The sequence below is a fragment of the Delphinapterus leucas genome, chromosome 5 (assembly GCF_059928025.1).
Source record: "Delphinapterus leucas isolate spDelLeu-1000000601 "Yukka" chromosome 5, BTC_Dleu_Yukka2, whole genome shotgun sequence".
NCBI lineage: Eukaryota > Metazoa > Chordata > Mammalia > Artiodactyla > Monodontidae > Delphinapterus > Delphinapterus leucas.
Window position 1 is genome coordinate 49,347,225 of NC_143133.1, and position 13,350 is coordinate 49,360,574.

The following is a 13,350-nucleotide window of genomic DNA, read 5'->3' on the forward strand; positions in this document are numbered from 1 at the left end:
AGAAACAATAAATGCTGGAGAGGGTGTGGAGAAAAGGGAACCCTCTTGCACTGTTGGTGGGAATGTAAATTGATATAGCCACTATGGAGAATAGTATGGAGGTTCTTTAAAAACCTAAATATAGAACTACCATATGATCCAGCCATCCCTCTATTGGGCATATACCCTGAGGAAACCATAATTCAAAAAGAGTCATGTACCACAATGTTCATTGCAGCACTATTTACAACCGCCAGGATGTGGAAGCCAACCTAAGTGTCCATCGACAGATGAATGGATAAAGAAGATGTGGCACATATATAGAATGGAATATTACTCCACCATAAAAAGAAGCGAAACTGAGTTATTTCCAGTGAGGTGGATGGACCTAGAGTCTGTCATACAGAGTGAAGTAAGTCAGAAAGAAAAACAAATACCGTATGCTAACATATATATATGGAATCTAAAAAAAAAAAAGCTTCTGAAGAAGCTAGGGCAGGACAGGAATAAAGACGCAGACATAGAGAATGGACTTGAGGACATGTGGAGTGGGAAGGGTAAGCTGGGACAAAGTGAGAGAGTGGCATTGACATATATACACTACCAAATGTAAAATAGATAGCTAGTGGGAAGCAGCCACATAGCACAGGGAGATCAGCTCGGTGCTTTGTGACCACCTAGAGGGGTGGGATAGGGAGGGTGGGAGGGAGGGAGACGCAAGAGGGAAGAGATATGGGGATATGTGTATATGTATAGCTGATTCACTTTGTTGTAAAGCAGAAACTAACACACCATTGTAAAGCAATTATACTCCAATAAAATTTAAAAAAGAAAAAATATATATATATTTATATATATGTATAACCGAATCATTTTGCTGTATACCTGAAACTTACACAACATCATAAATCAACTATATTTCATTAAAAATTAAAAAAAAAAAGATGCCATTAGCCCATTTTCATGAGTGCCAGGTTTAAATAAGTATTTAAAAGCATATATCAAAATGGAATTAATTAAAATAAGACATTTGAATTTAACTGACAGAATTGATTTACTAGGCCTAATTCTCGGAATATATTTAGGGAGCCCATTATTTTGCTTAGTTATGTTGGGCAATGAAAATCTGTAATTTGTGTTTGATAAGAAAATAATGAAAATCAAATGAATGTTTATAAAATTCTTGGGTTGATTTGTTTCTAGAATTAGGCCAGAATTCCAGGAGTTGGGGTATTTTGCTTATCACATGATGTCGCTGGGAAATAACAGATAAAGGCATGGTGCGCTTTGTAATTTTCATGCATCAGAGGCAGGTAAGAGTTAAAGGGTTTATTTAAGTCTTGCAAAGGGTGTTTCTTCTGGGCAACAGCAGTTGGAATATAGGGCACTTTTTGCATTTTAAGCACTGTTTGATCCCTTGTCCCATAGTTATGTAATAAGAGAACTTTATTATTATTATTTTTAAAAGGGAAACAGAAAAAAGGCCACTGGAAAAAAATGCTTGCCTCTAGGGGAAGAGCTTTCATAGTGCATTTTGTCCAGGAGCCATTGCCCCCTGCCCCAAAGTTCTGGAACAGGATGAATGTCCTTGTTACAGTACTGAGAGGCTAGATGATGCTGAAATGCATCTCCAGAAAAGAGAACCCCTGTAGTCATCAAGGAGGGCAGGGAGTCAAGGTGGGTTCCTAAAAGGACTATTTACTTTGAGATCTCTTCTTAGGAGAGAGTGTAGCCTGGAGTCGTAGGTACAAATACTGTTTATCAACAACAACAATGTAACACTGCCTCCCAGCAAGTCAGTTTTAAATGCCTCAACTCCCATAAACATCCAAGAAATTTTCTCAACAGCACTGCCAAAGAGGAAGACCCAGGTTTATTATCATCCTCATTTTGCAGATAAGGAAACTGAGGCACAGAAAGGTTGAGTGAATTCTCTAAGGTCACAAAGGTAGCGAGGTGTAGAGATAAATTAACATAAAGAAAATTTGAATTGAGAGACCATTGAGCGTAGTCAGAGCACAGTCTTGGATCAGTTACACCAGCTTACAATTTTAGGTTCACTACTTACCAGCTCTGTGATCTTAAACTCAAGGAAACCTCAGATTCTTCATGGCTAAAAGGGGTAGAATCAGAAGGCAGAAAGCATGTGATGGGGTTCAGGACAAGTTCTCGCTCTCCCAAAACATGGCACTTTGGAAACTGAAGGAGTTTGAGAAAGTGGCAGAAACAGGAAGGTCTCTCTGATCCTCAGCCCCTGAAACAGGTCATAAAACATTCATGTGAGAGGTGTTCTCCCTATACCTGGAGGAAAGGCGCATTCTTATCTCAGAAGACAGAGGGACATTGAGAAGAATCTGAATAAGCAGGCCTTGCTAAGTTTCCCCCAAGTTAGCACATACTCCTTGACCTATCATATTCCTCCACAACTGTCTACTCTTCATCAAACCCAGCATAAAAGTACTCAGGTTTAACTATTTTGTCTGGTCTTCATTTCCTTACGAAGTCTCCCATGTCATGTAAAACTTATATCACATCAATTTGCATGCTTTTCTCTTGTTAATCTGTCTTTGTCAGTTTAATTTTCAGGCCCAGCCAGGGACCCTTAGAGGGTCAAGGAAAATTTTTTACCCTACACATGTAAAGTGCTTAGCAAAGTGCCTACCCCCTGCTGAGGGCTTAATACATAATAGCTGTTACCATCATCATGATGCTTTTTCCAGTATACCATTCCGTCCTCCCAAATGGGGCTCAGATTAGCATAGTGACAATCAGACGCTGAAGCCAGCCTAGATGAATGCAATGCTCTGATGGATGAAAAGAAGAGGAGAGGTTTTCTTTCAAAGGCGAGAAAAGTGTCTTTCAGTAGATGGAGGAATTCTGTGCATAAATGCCTGAATGCAAAGAGACTTAACTGAAAGATAAAAGAATAATTGCAGTAGAATAGCAGAGGCAAAAGCAGTTAAGACAAAAAGGACAAGTGTTAAACAGGACTACAGTAAATGAAGAGGGAGTCAGGAGTCTTTGTAGCTGAAGACATTATGATTATCAGAAAAAAAACAACACAAGTACAGCGCTGGAGCCCAGAAAGTCAAGTCCCAGAACCAGGATTAAATTTCCTTTCACTACTTATTCCTAGAAGAATTTATCACTTCCCTGAATTATTAAGTCAGTAATTAACTTATAATCATGTTCTGTTATACATTATATTTGTACAGTCCACGAGTACAACACTCAGGGCACGCTCATAAAAGTAACTTCTTAATTTTCCCCACTGTACCTTTACATTTACCTAGTGGGGGTACTTTTTCCCTTCTCTTTAGAAGAAAACACAGGTGGGCTCTGTTTGTCTGGTGGCCTTAAGTCTTATTGTGTACTGGATATATTCTTTTTTAAATTGAAGTACAGTTAATTTACAATGTTGTGTTAGTTTCTGGTGTACAGTGAAGTGATTCAGTTCTACATATATATATACATACATTCTTTTTCATATTCTTTTCCATTACAGTTTACTACAAGATATTGAATATAGTTCCCTGTGCTCTACAGCAGGACCTTGTTGCTTATCTATTGTACTGGATATTTTCTATGTGTCCATTGGGATCCACTCTCCACCTTTCCCTGCTCTTGGCCCTGGGAGAAGACCTATATGGATATGGCATTGTCCTTTGGCTTCAGTTTGGACTTGATCATCAGGAAGCATTAGCAGGAGATGGTAGAGTCTGGGTAGGAGGAGGGAGAAGACAAAGTATTTATTCTTCCTGTTCCCCCATCTACTGGGTTGCAGTGGGCTGGCTCTGCTAAAGAACTCCTCTCCTGCCAGGCAGCCCTCAGCAAGCCACTTCTCTCTGCAGGCTTTGGAAGCCCCTTCTGCCCCAGCACCTTCTGTGGTGCTGTTGACTTCCTGCTGCTGCAGGCCCGGAGGTTCTGCGCCATCCTTGTTGCTTTCCTCAGACCCTGCTCACACCATAGTAAAATGTCCCTGTATAAAACTCCTCAATTACCCAGTTTGAGTGCCATCTGTTTCCTGCTGGGACCCCAGCTGATACATATGGCCACTTCAGTTGCAACACATAGTCTCATTTTGGTATTTAGAATAATTAATCTATGAAATAGTTAAAACTCCAAATCGGATTTAAGGTTAAGTTCCTTTCTTAGCTCTATTGGAGGAGAGGGTGTGTTCATCTTCTTTTTTTCCCTGCTTCTCTGATTTCCGATTGTTCATCACAGCTTCTGACCTAGTTAAACCTGGTTGACCTGGTTGAAGGCAAGGTAATGAAAAGGAAAGTTCTTAGGTTGGCTTCACAACGTCCGATTTTGACAGATATTTCGATGATTCTTTTTCTCATGGACACATCTGTGGCTTCCAGAGACCTCCCCAGTATCTGAGTACTGGGCAGTATCTGAGTACCACAAATGCATATCTCCCCCAGCCCATCACTTTCTCTATTCAGCCTCAGCTCCCATCTGTTGAGGAAAAGTCTGTTTTATAGAAGCATTTAGCTGCATTAAAGATGTTTGTTTTCAGGTTTTTTCCGTTTCTTAAGATAATTTTAATAACACATTTTTCCTCAAAAACCATTCTGCTTTATTTTCTGTTTACTCCAAGATTTAGTTAGAATTTTAAATAAAATCCAAATGGATAGATTGGCTTATTCTTTGGTTGTTAAAAATCTTCCTCCCTTCCTCCCTCTCTCCTTCCTTCCCTCCCTCCCTTCCTTCCTTCTTTTCTTCTTCAGTTTAATTGTTAGAGAATGTAGCCTGCATGTGTTCTAATACTTGTGAATACTTCAAGCGTGTTTGAAAATAATTTTCTATTGCTGATTACCAATCTTTGTTTCTCTCGTTCATGTGTGTGTTTCATATGTATATATACACACACATACATATTTACCTATATGTGTAAAGTCATACATAGACTTCTGTCCATAAGAGAATAAGCTTATAAACTATATTAACCAAATTCTTTCTTTCTTTTTCAATTTCTGAGAGAGTTTCTCACTGTCTTAATTAAGTTTTCAGTATATCCCAGCATTTGTAGCAGATTTTTTTCTTGTATATTTCAAAACTCTGTTGTTAGATGCACAAAAGTTCATGATTACTCTATAGTTTTGGTGGGCTATAAGCTTTATTAATATGAGCTTACTATTCTTTGTCTTATTTGATGCTTTTTCCTTGTATTCATTTTTATATCATATTAATATTACTAAATCTACTTTATTTTTTATCAGTACTTACATGTAAATATTTTTTTCCTCTTAATCTTTACCTTTGGTGAAACAGGACTGTTTAATGGATTTAAAATTTTTATGGTTACCAATATGGTTCAACTTTTTTCTGCCATTTTATTATTTTATATCTTCTAATGTGATAGTTTCCTTTTGCTTTGTCCTCCCTCTCTTCTGTCCGTTTCCCCTTCTCATTGTATGTTTCTTTACTCTTTTTCCCATCTCCTGCAGTGTTTTCCAGTGGAGGTGCCACTGGCAGTTGTTCTGGCCATTCCTTGGTGTGTGTGGCTGCTCTGTACTTAGCAGGACCTCTTATTGGCCCTGTCACTAAATAGCAGCAGCATCCCAGTCACTGGCACAGTCAAAAGCACACGTGCATGTTTCCACATGCCTCCTTCCGTGGCATGCCCTCCTACCTGCAAACAGGTGCTGACTAGTTTGGGACCTAGGTCTACCATTTCCTTCTCTTTATTATCTTTATTTTTCTAACTTAACTTTTAGTTTTATCTTAGTAACATACGTGCATAGTTTAAAAACTCAGATAGTACTGTGAGAGTTATAATACCCAACAACAAAAAAGGTCTTTTATGTCACTCCTCTCTGCTTCTTATTTATTTTCCTCAAAGCCGATGCTTTTGAGCCTTTTCACTTTTTCTAGGATTTACTTTATGTTTCTAAAGAGCATGCATGTACAGCTATTATTTGATGTTCTAGTTGAAAATATAACATATTGACTTCCTATTAGGTCAGATTAGTTTTTTTTTAGGCCTGCTTACAGTATCTGCTCACAAAGCAAACTTCCTCTTCTCCATTTTCTAATGTGAGTATTTGGGAATTAAACCAATTTTTTTTAAATTATCATTTAGTTTTTGCATCACAGTTTTATGTAAATATTGTGTGCAAGTGAGCCTAACATCCTATGACTTTCTTTTCTTGTACGGTTTTTATTTTGGCCTGAGAGTTAATACTTTGTTGTTGTTGGCTTCCTATTCTGTGATTCTTTCACTAATTCACCCCCACACTGTCTGCCAGAAATGTAAATTACTTCTTGACATGTTCAAACACATCACATACTTCATCCGTTTCTTTTGTTTTTATTTTCTTGGAGACATCCTTCTGGAACCCTCCATCCTCCTGTGTTGTGATAGTGAAATGCGTTTCTACTTGGTATGGTGGTTTTTCTTATCACTTTTGGGGCCCTCATCCCTTCTGAATTAGCTTCAGGCACAGGGCACTGTTTCTAGATCAGGGAATCTTTGCTTTCCACAACCTCAAAGTTTCACATAGAATAGTTACGTCTAATATTCTTAATGAATGTTAGTTGCAAAAATATATAAATGTTTTCATTTGAAAGTACATCAGGTCACAATTTTTGAATGGCAATTACTTGAATTTTTAACTGTCTCCTGTTTTTTAAAAAAATTAATTTATTTTCAGCTGCGTTGGGTCTTTGCTGCTGCGCGCAGACGTTCTGTAGTTGCGGCGAGCGGGGGCTACTCTTCGTTGCCGTGCGTGGGCTTCTCATCGTGGTGGCTTCTCTAGTTGTGGAGCACGGGCTCTATGAGCGCGGACTTCAGTAGTTGTGGCACGTGGGCTCAGTAGTTGTGGCTTGCAGGCTCTGGAGCACAGGCCCAGTAGTTGTGGCTCACGGGCTTAGTTGCTCTGCGGCATGTGGGATCTTCCCGGACCAGGGCTAGAACCCATGTCCCCTGCACTGACAGGTGGATTCTTAACCACTGTGCCACGAGGGAAGTCCTATATTTCCTCTTTCAAGTAAAGAATTTGCAATCACTTACAAACACGGAGACACCTTTTCCACATTTCTGTGAAGCAATGACATAGCAAACATCAATATTCCTATTTTATGTTAAGCGTGCCACACAAAAAGCATTTTCCAAAGCACACACTGTTCCCATATGCCATTCTTGCTACTGGAGAAACAAAAATAAGTGAGTGACACCTGGACCCTGCCTTGACAGAGCTCAAAGTGCAAAGGAGGTAAAAGATGTTTTTAATGTTGACTCGACACCATGTGTTATTTGTCCAGTGTGTACCCTGAGGAGGGTGTGATCGTGAAGAGTTAGAGAATGCTCTTGAGAAGAGGTTGTAAAGTAATGTCATTTTGGGGTTTTGAAGGAAAAGTATATATACACACATACACACGTCAGACACTTATTTAGTTTTTGCTTGACGTGATTTTCTTTGTGCAGAGGACTGAGGTCTGTATAGATCTATGTCCTCACAAACGGCATTGTCATGGAAAAAGTGAAAGTGACATGACACCATTTGTAATGACGGCTTCTAAACCAGGTAGCCGAGGGCCCCGCAGACCCAATCATGCAGGTCCAGACACTGAATCTTCATCACAGGCAAGTTTGCAAATATGAGTTACAGTGCTTCCTACATGTGTACTCTGGCATCAAGAGCTGGCCACAGAAAGAAGGAAAAAGAGCAAATGGTCACTTTTTGTGTAAATTTTTAGTTAGTATTTATTGCATTGAGTCTAGAAGACTAGAAGACTAACACTTGCTGGACACATACTATCTGCCACACGCCCTGTAGACACTTTGGCTTTGGCTCAGTTGATCTTTATGAGAACCCTACAAAGTGGATATTACCCTCTCACTTCATATACAGAGAAGACAAGTAGGGATGGAGCTGAAACTCCTCTATGCCAGCTTTAGAGCCTGTGCTCTTTCCATAATCCTTTGCAGCCTTGGAAGTTTTTGATATTTTGATTTGTAGGTAATGTCAATAGTTTACATTTTTTTGTGGGAATCCTTTCTGTGTCCTCATATGGTAAGAATTTCAGAGACAATTTTATTTTCTTCCAAATTACTAAAAAAGCAAAATACAGGAATTTGTCATTTTTGCCAAAAATATTGCAACAACCTGCTAACTGGTCTTTGGGCTTCTAGTGCCTTCTTTCTGCAATTCACCCCCACCATTGCCACCGAATTACACGTTTGCTTTTCCCTCATCAGAGCCACTGTTATAACTCCTACTCATCTTTCAGCACCTGCCTTAAAATGTTTTCTCGTGGGCAAGTCTACCTGCCTCCCAATGACGGAAGTAGCTTGTGAGTGCTTGCTTCTTGGTTCTCCCGTAGTGCTTTTACATGATTTTAATATAGCTCTTATCTTAATGTAGTCTAAGACTTTGTCTGATACCAACTAGACTGTGAGATCCTCAAAGGAAGGTAGATATTGCAGCTATTATTTGGGAAATTTGTAGAGGTGGAACGAAACATTAATTCACAAAGAAAGATTTCATTTTGTCCTAGACTCACCTAAGTTGTAAGTAATGCAGGAGTTTAAACTGTTGATGTCAGTAAGGGTAGGACTGGGGTATCATGTTTTGATAGTCACAGTTATTAGCTATATGATATTGGAAAGTTACTCAATCTTTATACTTTTGTTCTTATTAGTAATAGTAGTACATCTTCTAAGGGTTGTCATGGGGGAAGAATGAGATGGCCGATGTAAGTTTTTGATATAGGAGTGATAGAAAGCCAAGGCTCAGTAAATGGCCCTTATTATGAACAATGAAATGTATTATAAGATTTGTTTGTTCAAAAAACAATAGCAGGCTTTGTGCAGTGGCAGTATCGTAGCCAATGATGTTTATCCGAGGCACGATTATTGCTAATTGAAAACTTTTCCCAAAAAACAATAGCAAAAAACATTTATAATTTCTGTGTAGAGAATCAAAAATAAAACTGATATCCACATACTCACCATATTTCTAGGACCCCCTCTTCAGTACTTTCTCCTACCCCTTTTCCCAGAGGTACCCACTAAGATGAGTTTTGCATTTATTCATTCCTTGCTTTTCTTTATGATTTTATCATGGGAGACTATATAGCTGAACAATTTCTTGTTTAGCTTTACATGTTTTGGACATTGTATAAATGGAAATACATTGTGTGTATTTTTTGCTTCTTCCCTCTCAATATTATATTTGGGAAATTTATGCATGGTGATACAGATGTGATTCATTCATTCTTACCCCTGTATAGTCTTTCATTGTATGACTATTCCATAGTTTATTCATTCATTCATTGATTTGTTGTCCTGACAAAGGAAATCTGGGCTGTTTCCAGTGATGGTTTTTGTTGCTGCTTTGCAGTCATGGTTATATATGTCTCCTGGTCTACATTTGTAGAAACAGGATATATGGTGGTATGTGAATTATGGGGTTTTGATATATGTGCTTCTTCAACTCTACTAGGTATTTCTGTATTGTTCTCCTACCAGCATTGTATAAACATTCTTGCTTTGCAACAATCTCTCTAATGCTTGATATTGCCCAACTTTTAAATTTGTGCCAACTGTGTGGTTGTAGAATAGTATCTCATTGTGGTTTTCATTTGCATTTCCCTGTTTTTTAATGATCTCCTATGTGTTTTTAAATGTTTACTAGCCATGTGTTTCTCATTCTGTGAAGGAACTATTCACATCTTTTGTCCATTTATTTATAATCTTATTGGTCTTTTTAATTGAACTATCCAAATACAAATGTGGATCTGTCTTTGCAGTTCAGTCAGTATTTGCTTCATGTATACTGAATCTCTGTTATTAGGTGAATAAACATTTAGGATTGTAAATCCCCTGAATATATTGACCCCTTTTAATATTATTAAATGGCTTTCCTTATACCTGGTAATATTCTTGCTCTGAAATCTACCCTGGTATTAATATAGCTACTCCAGTTTTCTTTGATTAGTGTTAGCATGGTATATCTTTTTAATCCTGTCACTTTTAACCTTCTTTTGTCTTTATATTTAAAGTGGGTTTCTTATAGGCAGTATATAGCTGAGTCTGGTGTTTTAACCGATCTGATAATCTCTGCCTTTCACTTGGGTTGTTTAGATTCATTCATCTTCAGTGATATTATTTATATGGTTAGGTTTAAATCTACCATCTTGCTATTTGTTATCTATTTGTTTCATCTGTCTTTATTCTCTTTCCCCTCTTTTTATCTCTTTTTCAGATTATTTTTTATAATTCCATTATATATTCTTTTGGCTTTTAGCTATAACTCTTTTAATAATTTTTTAGCTATAAGTCTTGTTTGTTTTCTAATGCATGCATTAACTAGATATCACAGTGTTTTACTATTGTTTGTGATTTAGTTTTTTCTGTTGACCACTATTATGCCTTCTTTACTTTTTAATTAATTAATTTTTTATTATTTTAGCCCTAGCATTTTTTTACATTTTATTTATTTATTTTAACATCTTTATTGGAGTATAATTGCTTTACAATGTTGTGTTAGCTTCTGCTGTATAACAAAGTGAATCAGCTATACGTATACATATATCCCCATGTCCCCTCCCTCTTGCGTCTCCCTCCCACCCTCCCTATCCCACCCCTCTAGGTGGTCACAAAGCACCGAGCTGATCTCCCTGTGCTATGCAGCTGCTTCCCACTAGCTATGTGTTTCACATTTGGTAGTGTATATATGTCAGTGCTACTCTCTCACTTCGTCCCAGCTTACCTTTCCCCCTCCCCGTGTCCTCAAGTCCATTCTCTATGTCTGCGTCTTTATTCCTGTCCTGCCCCTAGGTTCATCAGAACCATTTCTTTTTTGTTTTAGATTTCATATATGTGTGTTAGCATGCCCTAGCATTTAAGAAAAAAATTTTTTTGGCTTTGCCACACAGCACGCGGGATCTTAGTTCCTGGACCAGGGATTGAATACATGCCCCTTGCAGTGGAAGTGTGAAGTCTTAACCACTGGACCACCAGGGAAGTCCCTATTATGCCATCTTTGCTTTTAAGCTATTCTGATGTTCCTTTTCAGATTTTTGAAAGAAAAAGCTGATGTTCTTTAGTTATTGAATTCTAATATTATTGGTCAGAGATTGCCATCTGTATTTCTCCAGCTTTTTGAAATTTACGGCGACTTTATTTATGGACCAATTTGTGCTCAGCTTTCATGATGTTTTTGTTTGAATGAAAACAACGTATATTTTTCAATTGTAGCATTCATTATTGTGCAATGTCATATATATCAATTAGGTCAAGTTTGTTAATAAATGCTATACTTATTCTCTCTTGTTTCAGCTGCTGAGAGAGGTTTTAGTATCAAGGTTATTCTAACCATGTGAAATGAGTTGAGGAATTCTTTCTTTCTTATTTTTTGGAATAATTCATGAAAGAGTAGAGTTTATTGGTTTTGTTCTTTAAATGTTTGCTAGAACGTTGGTTGATTAAAACCCAAGGTGGAGTTTTGGGTTATGGAGGTGGATTTGTCAACTTTACATTTCAGTTGTGTCAATTTTGCTTCACATGTTTTGAAACCAGATTCTTAGATGCATACATATTTAAAACAGCATTGTTACTATGTGGTGACCCACCTTATCTCTAGTGCTTTTTTTGCCCTCCTTGAAGTCCTTTGCTTTTTTGGGGGGTGGATATCTTTCTCTATATTTTGACTTTCAATGTTTTTATATTCTTATGTCTTAGGTATGTTGGTTAACAGTATATCACTGAATTTAAAATATATATATAGTCTGACAATCTCTGTCTTCTATCTGGGGAGTATAGCCCATTGACATATTGTTATAAGTGATTATATATCTTGTCATACCATCTTATTTTATCCTTTTATTTTTCTTATTTCTTTGTTTACTTTTTATTATTTTCCTGCCCTCTTTTAAATGTATTTAGTTTTCCTCATTTAGCATAATGGTTAAGAGCATGGGCTCTGGAATTCAACTGTCTGAGATAGAATCTCAGCTTTAGTACAAACTGATCTAGGCAAATTAATTTAACCTCTTCATTTCTCAGTTTCCTTACCCAAAAATGGGGATAATAATTGCAGTTACTCATAATATTGTTGCAAAGCATCAATATAAAATGCTTAGAACAGAGCCTGGCACAGACTTGCTATATATATGTTGGACTTGTCTTTAAAAAGAAATTACATTTTTTTCTTTAAGTGCTTACCCTAGAAATTTTAACCTGAGTATAAAATATAACAAAGTAAAATGTTAATCAATATCGTTAGTCCCCTTCTAGACAGTATATGAATCTGAGAACACTTTAACTCTGATTTCTTACCTTGGTGCTTATATATATATATATATATATATATATTTTTTTTTTGGGGGGGTGGGCAGCATTTTAGTTCTATCTAGTTATTCTTTTTAATTCTCACAAAACAGACATTTTATTGGTTTATACTTTAATAGCTTGTTTAGATTATCCACATATTTAATGTCTATTTTCTATGCCATCTTTTCTAATGTTTAATATAATTTCTTAAGTTCATCTTCATGCTAACTAAAGTTAATATAGCAAACTAATTTAAAGAGTCAAAACAAGACTTTCAGAAACCATCAATCCCTTGTTCTCTTCCATGTTTCTCTCTCTAGAGGAAATCCCTTTTAATTCTTTTGGTTAATCCTTTTGGCATTGACTTCTATATCTTAAATATCATGCTTATATTACTAGTTTTTGTGTTTTTTTTTCCTGTTGTAGGCATAATCTATTGACTTCTCCCTGTGAAAGATGAAGATTTACCCATTTGTCCACTTTTTCTCCCTCTCCCTTCCCACTTTCACCCCCCCCCCCCCGTGCACAATTAGAATGGGAATAATTGCTAAGTTGTTACAAAGTTTCAGTTTTGCACAATGAAAAGAGTTCTGGAGATAGATGGTGATGATCGTCCAACAATGTGAATGCACTTAATGCCACATAACTGTGCCCTTAAACATGGTTGAGGTGGTAAGCTTTGTGTGATGTGTATTTTACCCCAATTAGAAATATTCTTGTCAGCTAGAGGGTATACTGAAATGTGTGTAGATTAAACGAAGAAGCGTGTGTGGGATAAAGATGAAACAAGGTTGGCGAAAGTTGGAAACTGCGGAAGCTGAACCAGGGGTACGTGGGGCTTCACTGTAGTATTGTGCATGTTGACAATTCTCTAGTAAATTTTTAAAATTTGAAAAAAATCAAACTAAATATTCTAGTAGTATAATATTCTTGAAGAAATATTTCCCATAGCTATGGGAAATAGGCTGGTTTCCCATGGACTGGTTACTCCTTGGGTTTGCTGCACAGCTACATCATTCCACAGACTTCTTCTGCTAGATTCCTCATTTCCTGGATCCTGGATCTTTCTCTTTCTTGTTTTACAT

The 13,350-nt window shown here is 37.2% G+C and overlaps 2 pseudogenes; both read left to right on the forward strand.

Annotated features, from left to right (window-relative positions):
* Positions 1-13,350, forward strand: part of LOC111171607 (cytosolic beta-glucosidase-like) — a 151,309-nt pseudogene that overhangs the window by 34,536 nt on the left and 103,423 nt on the right.
* Positions 8,792-8,908, forward strand: LOC115801987 (U4 spliceosomal RNA; annotated as a pseudogene).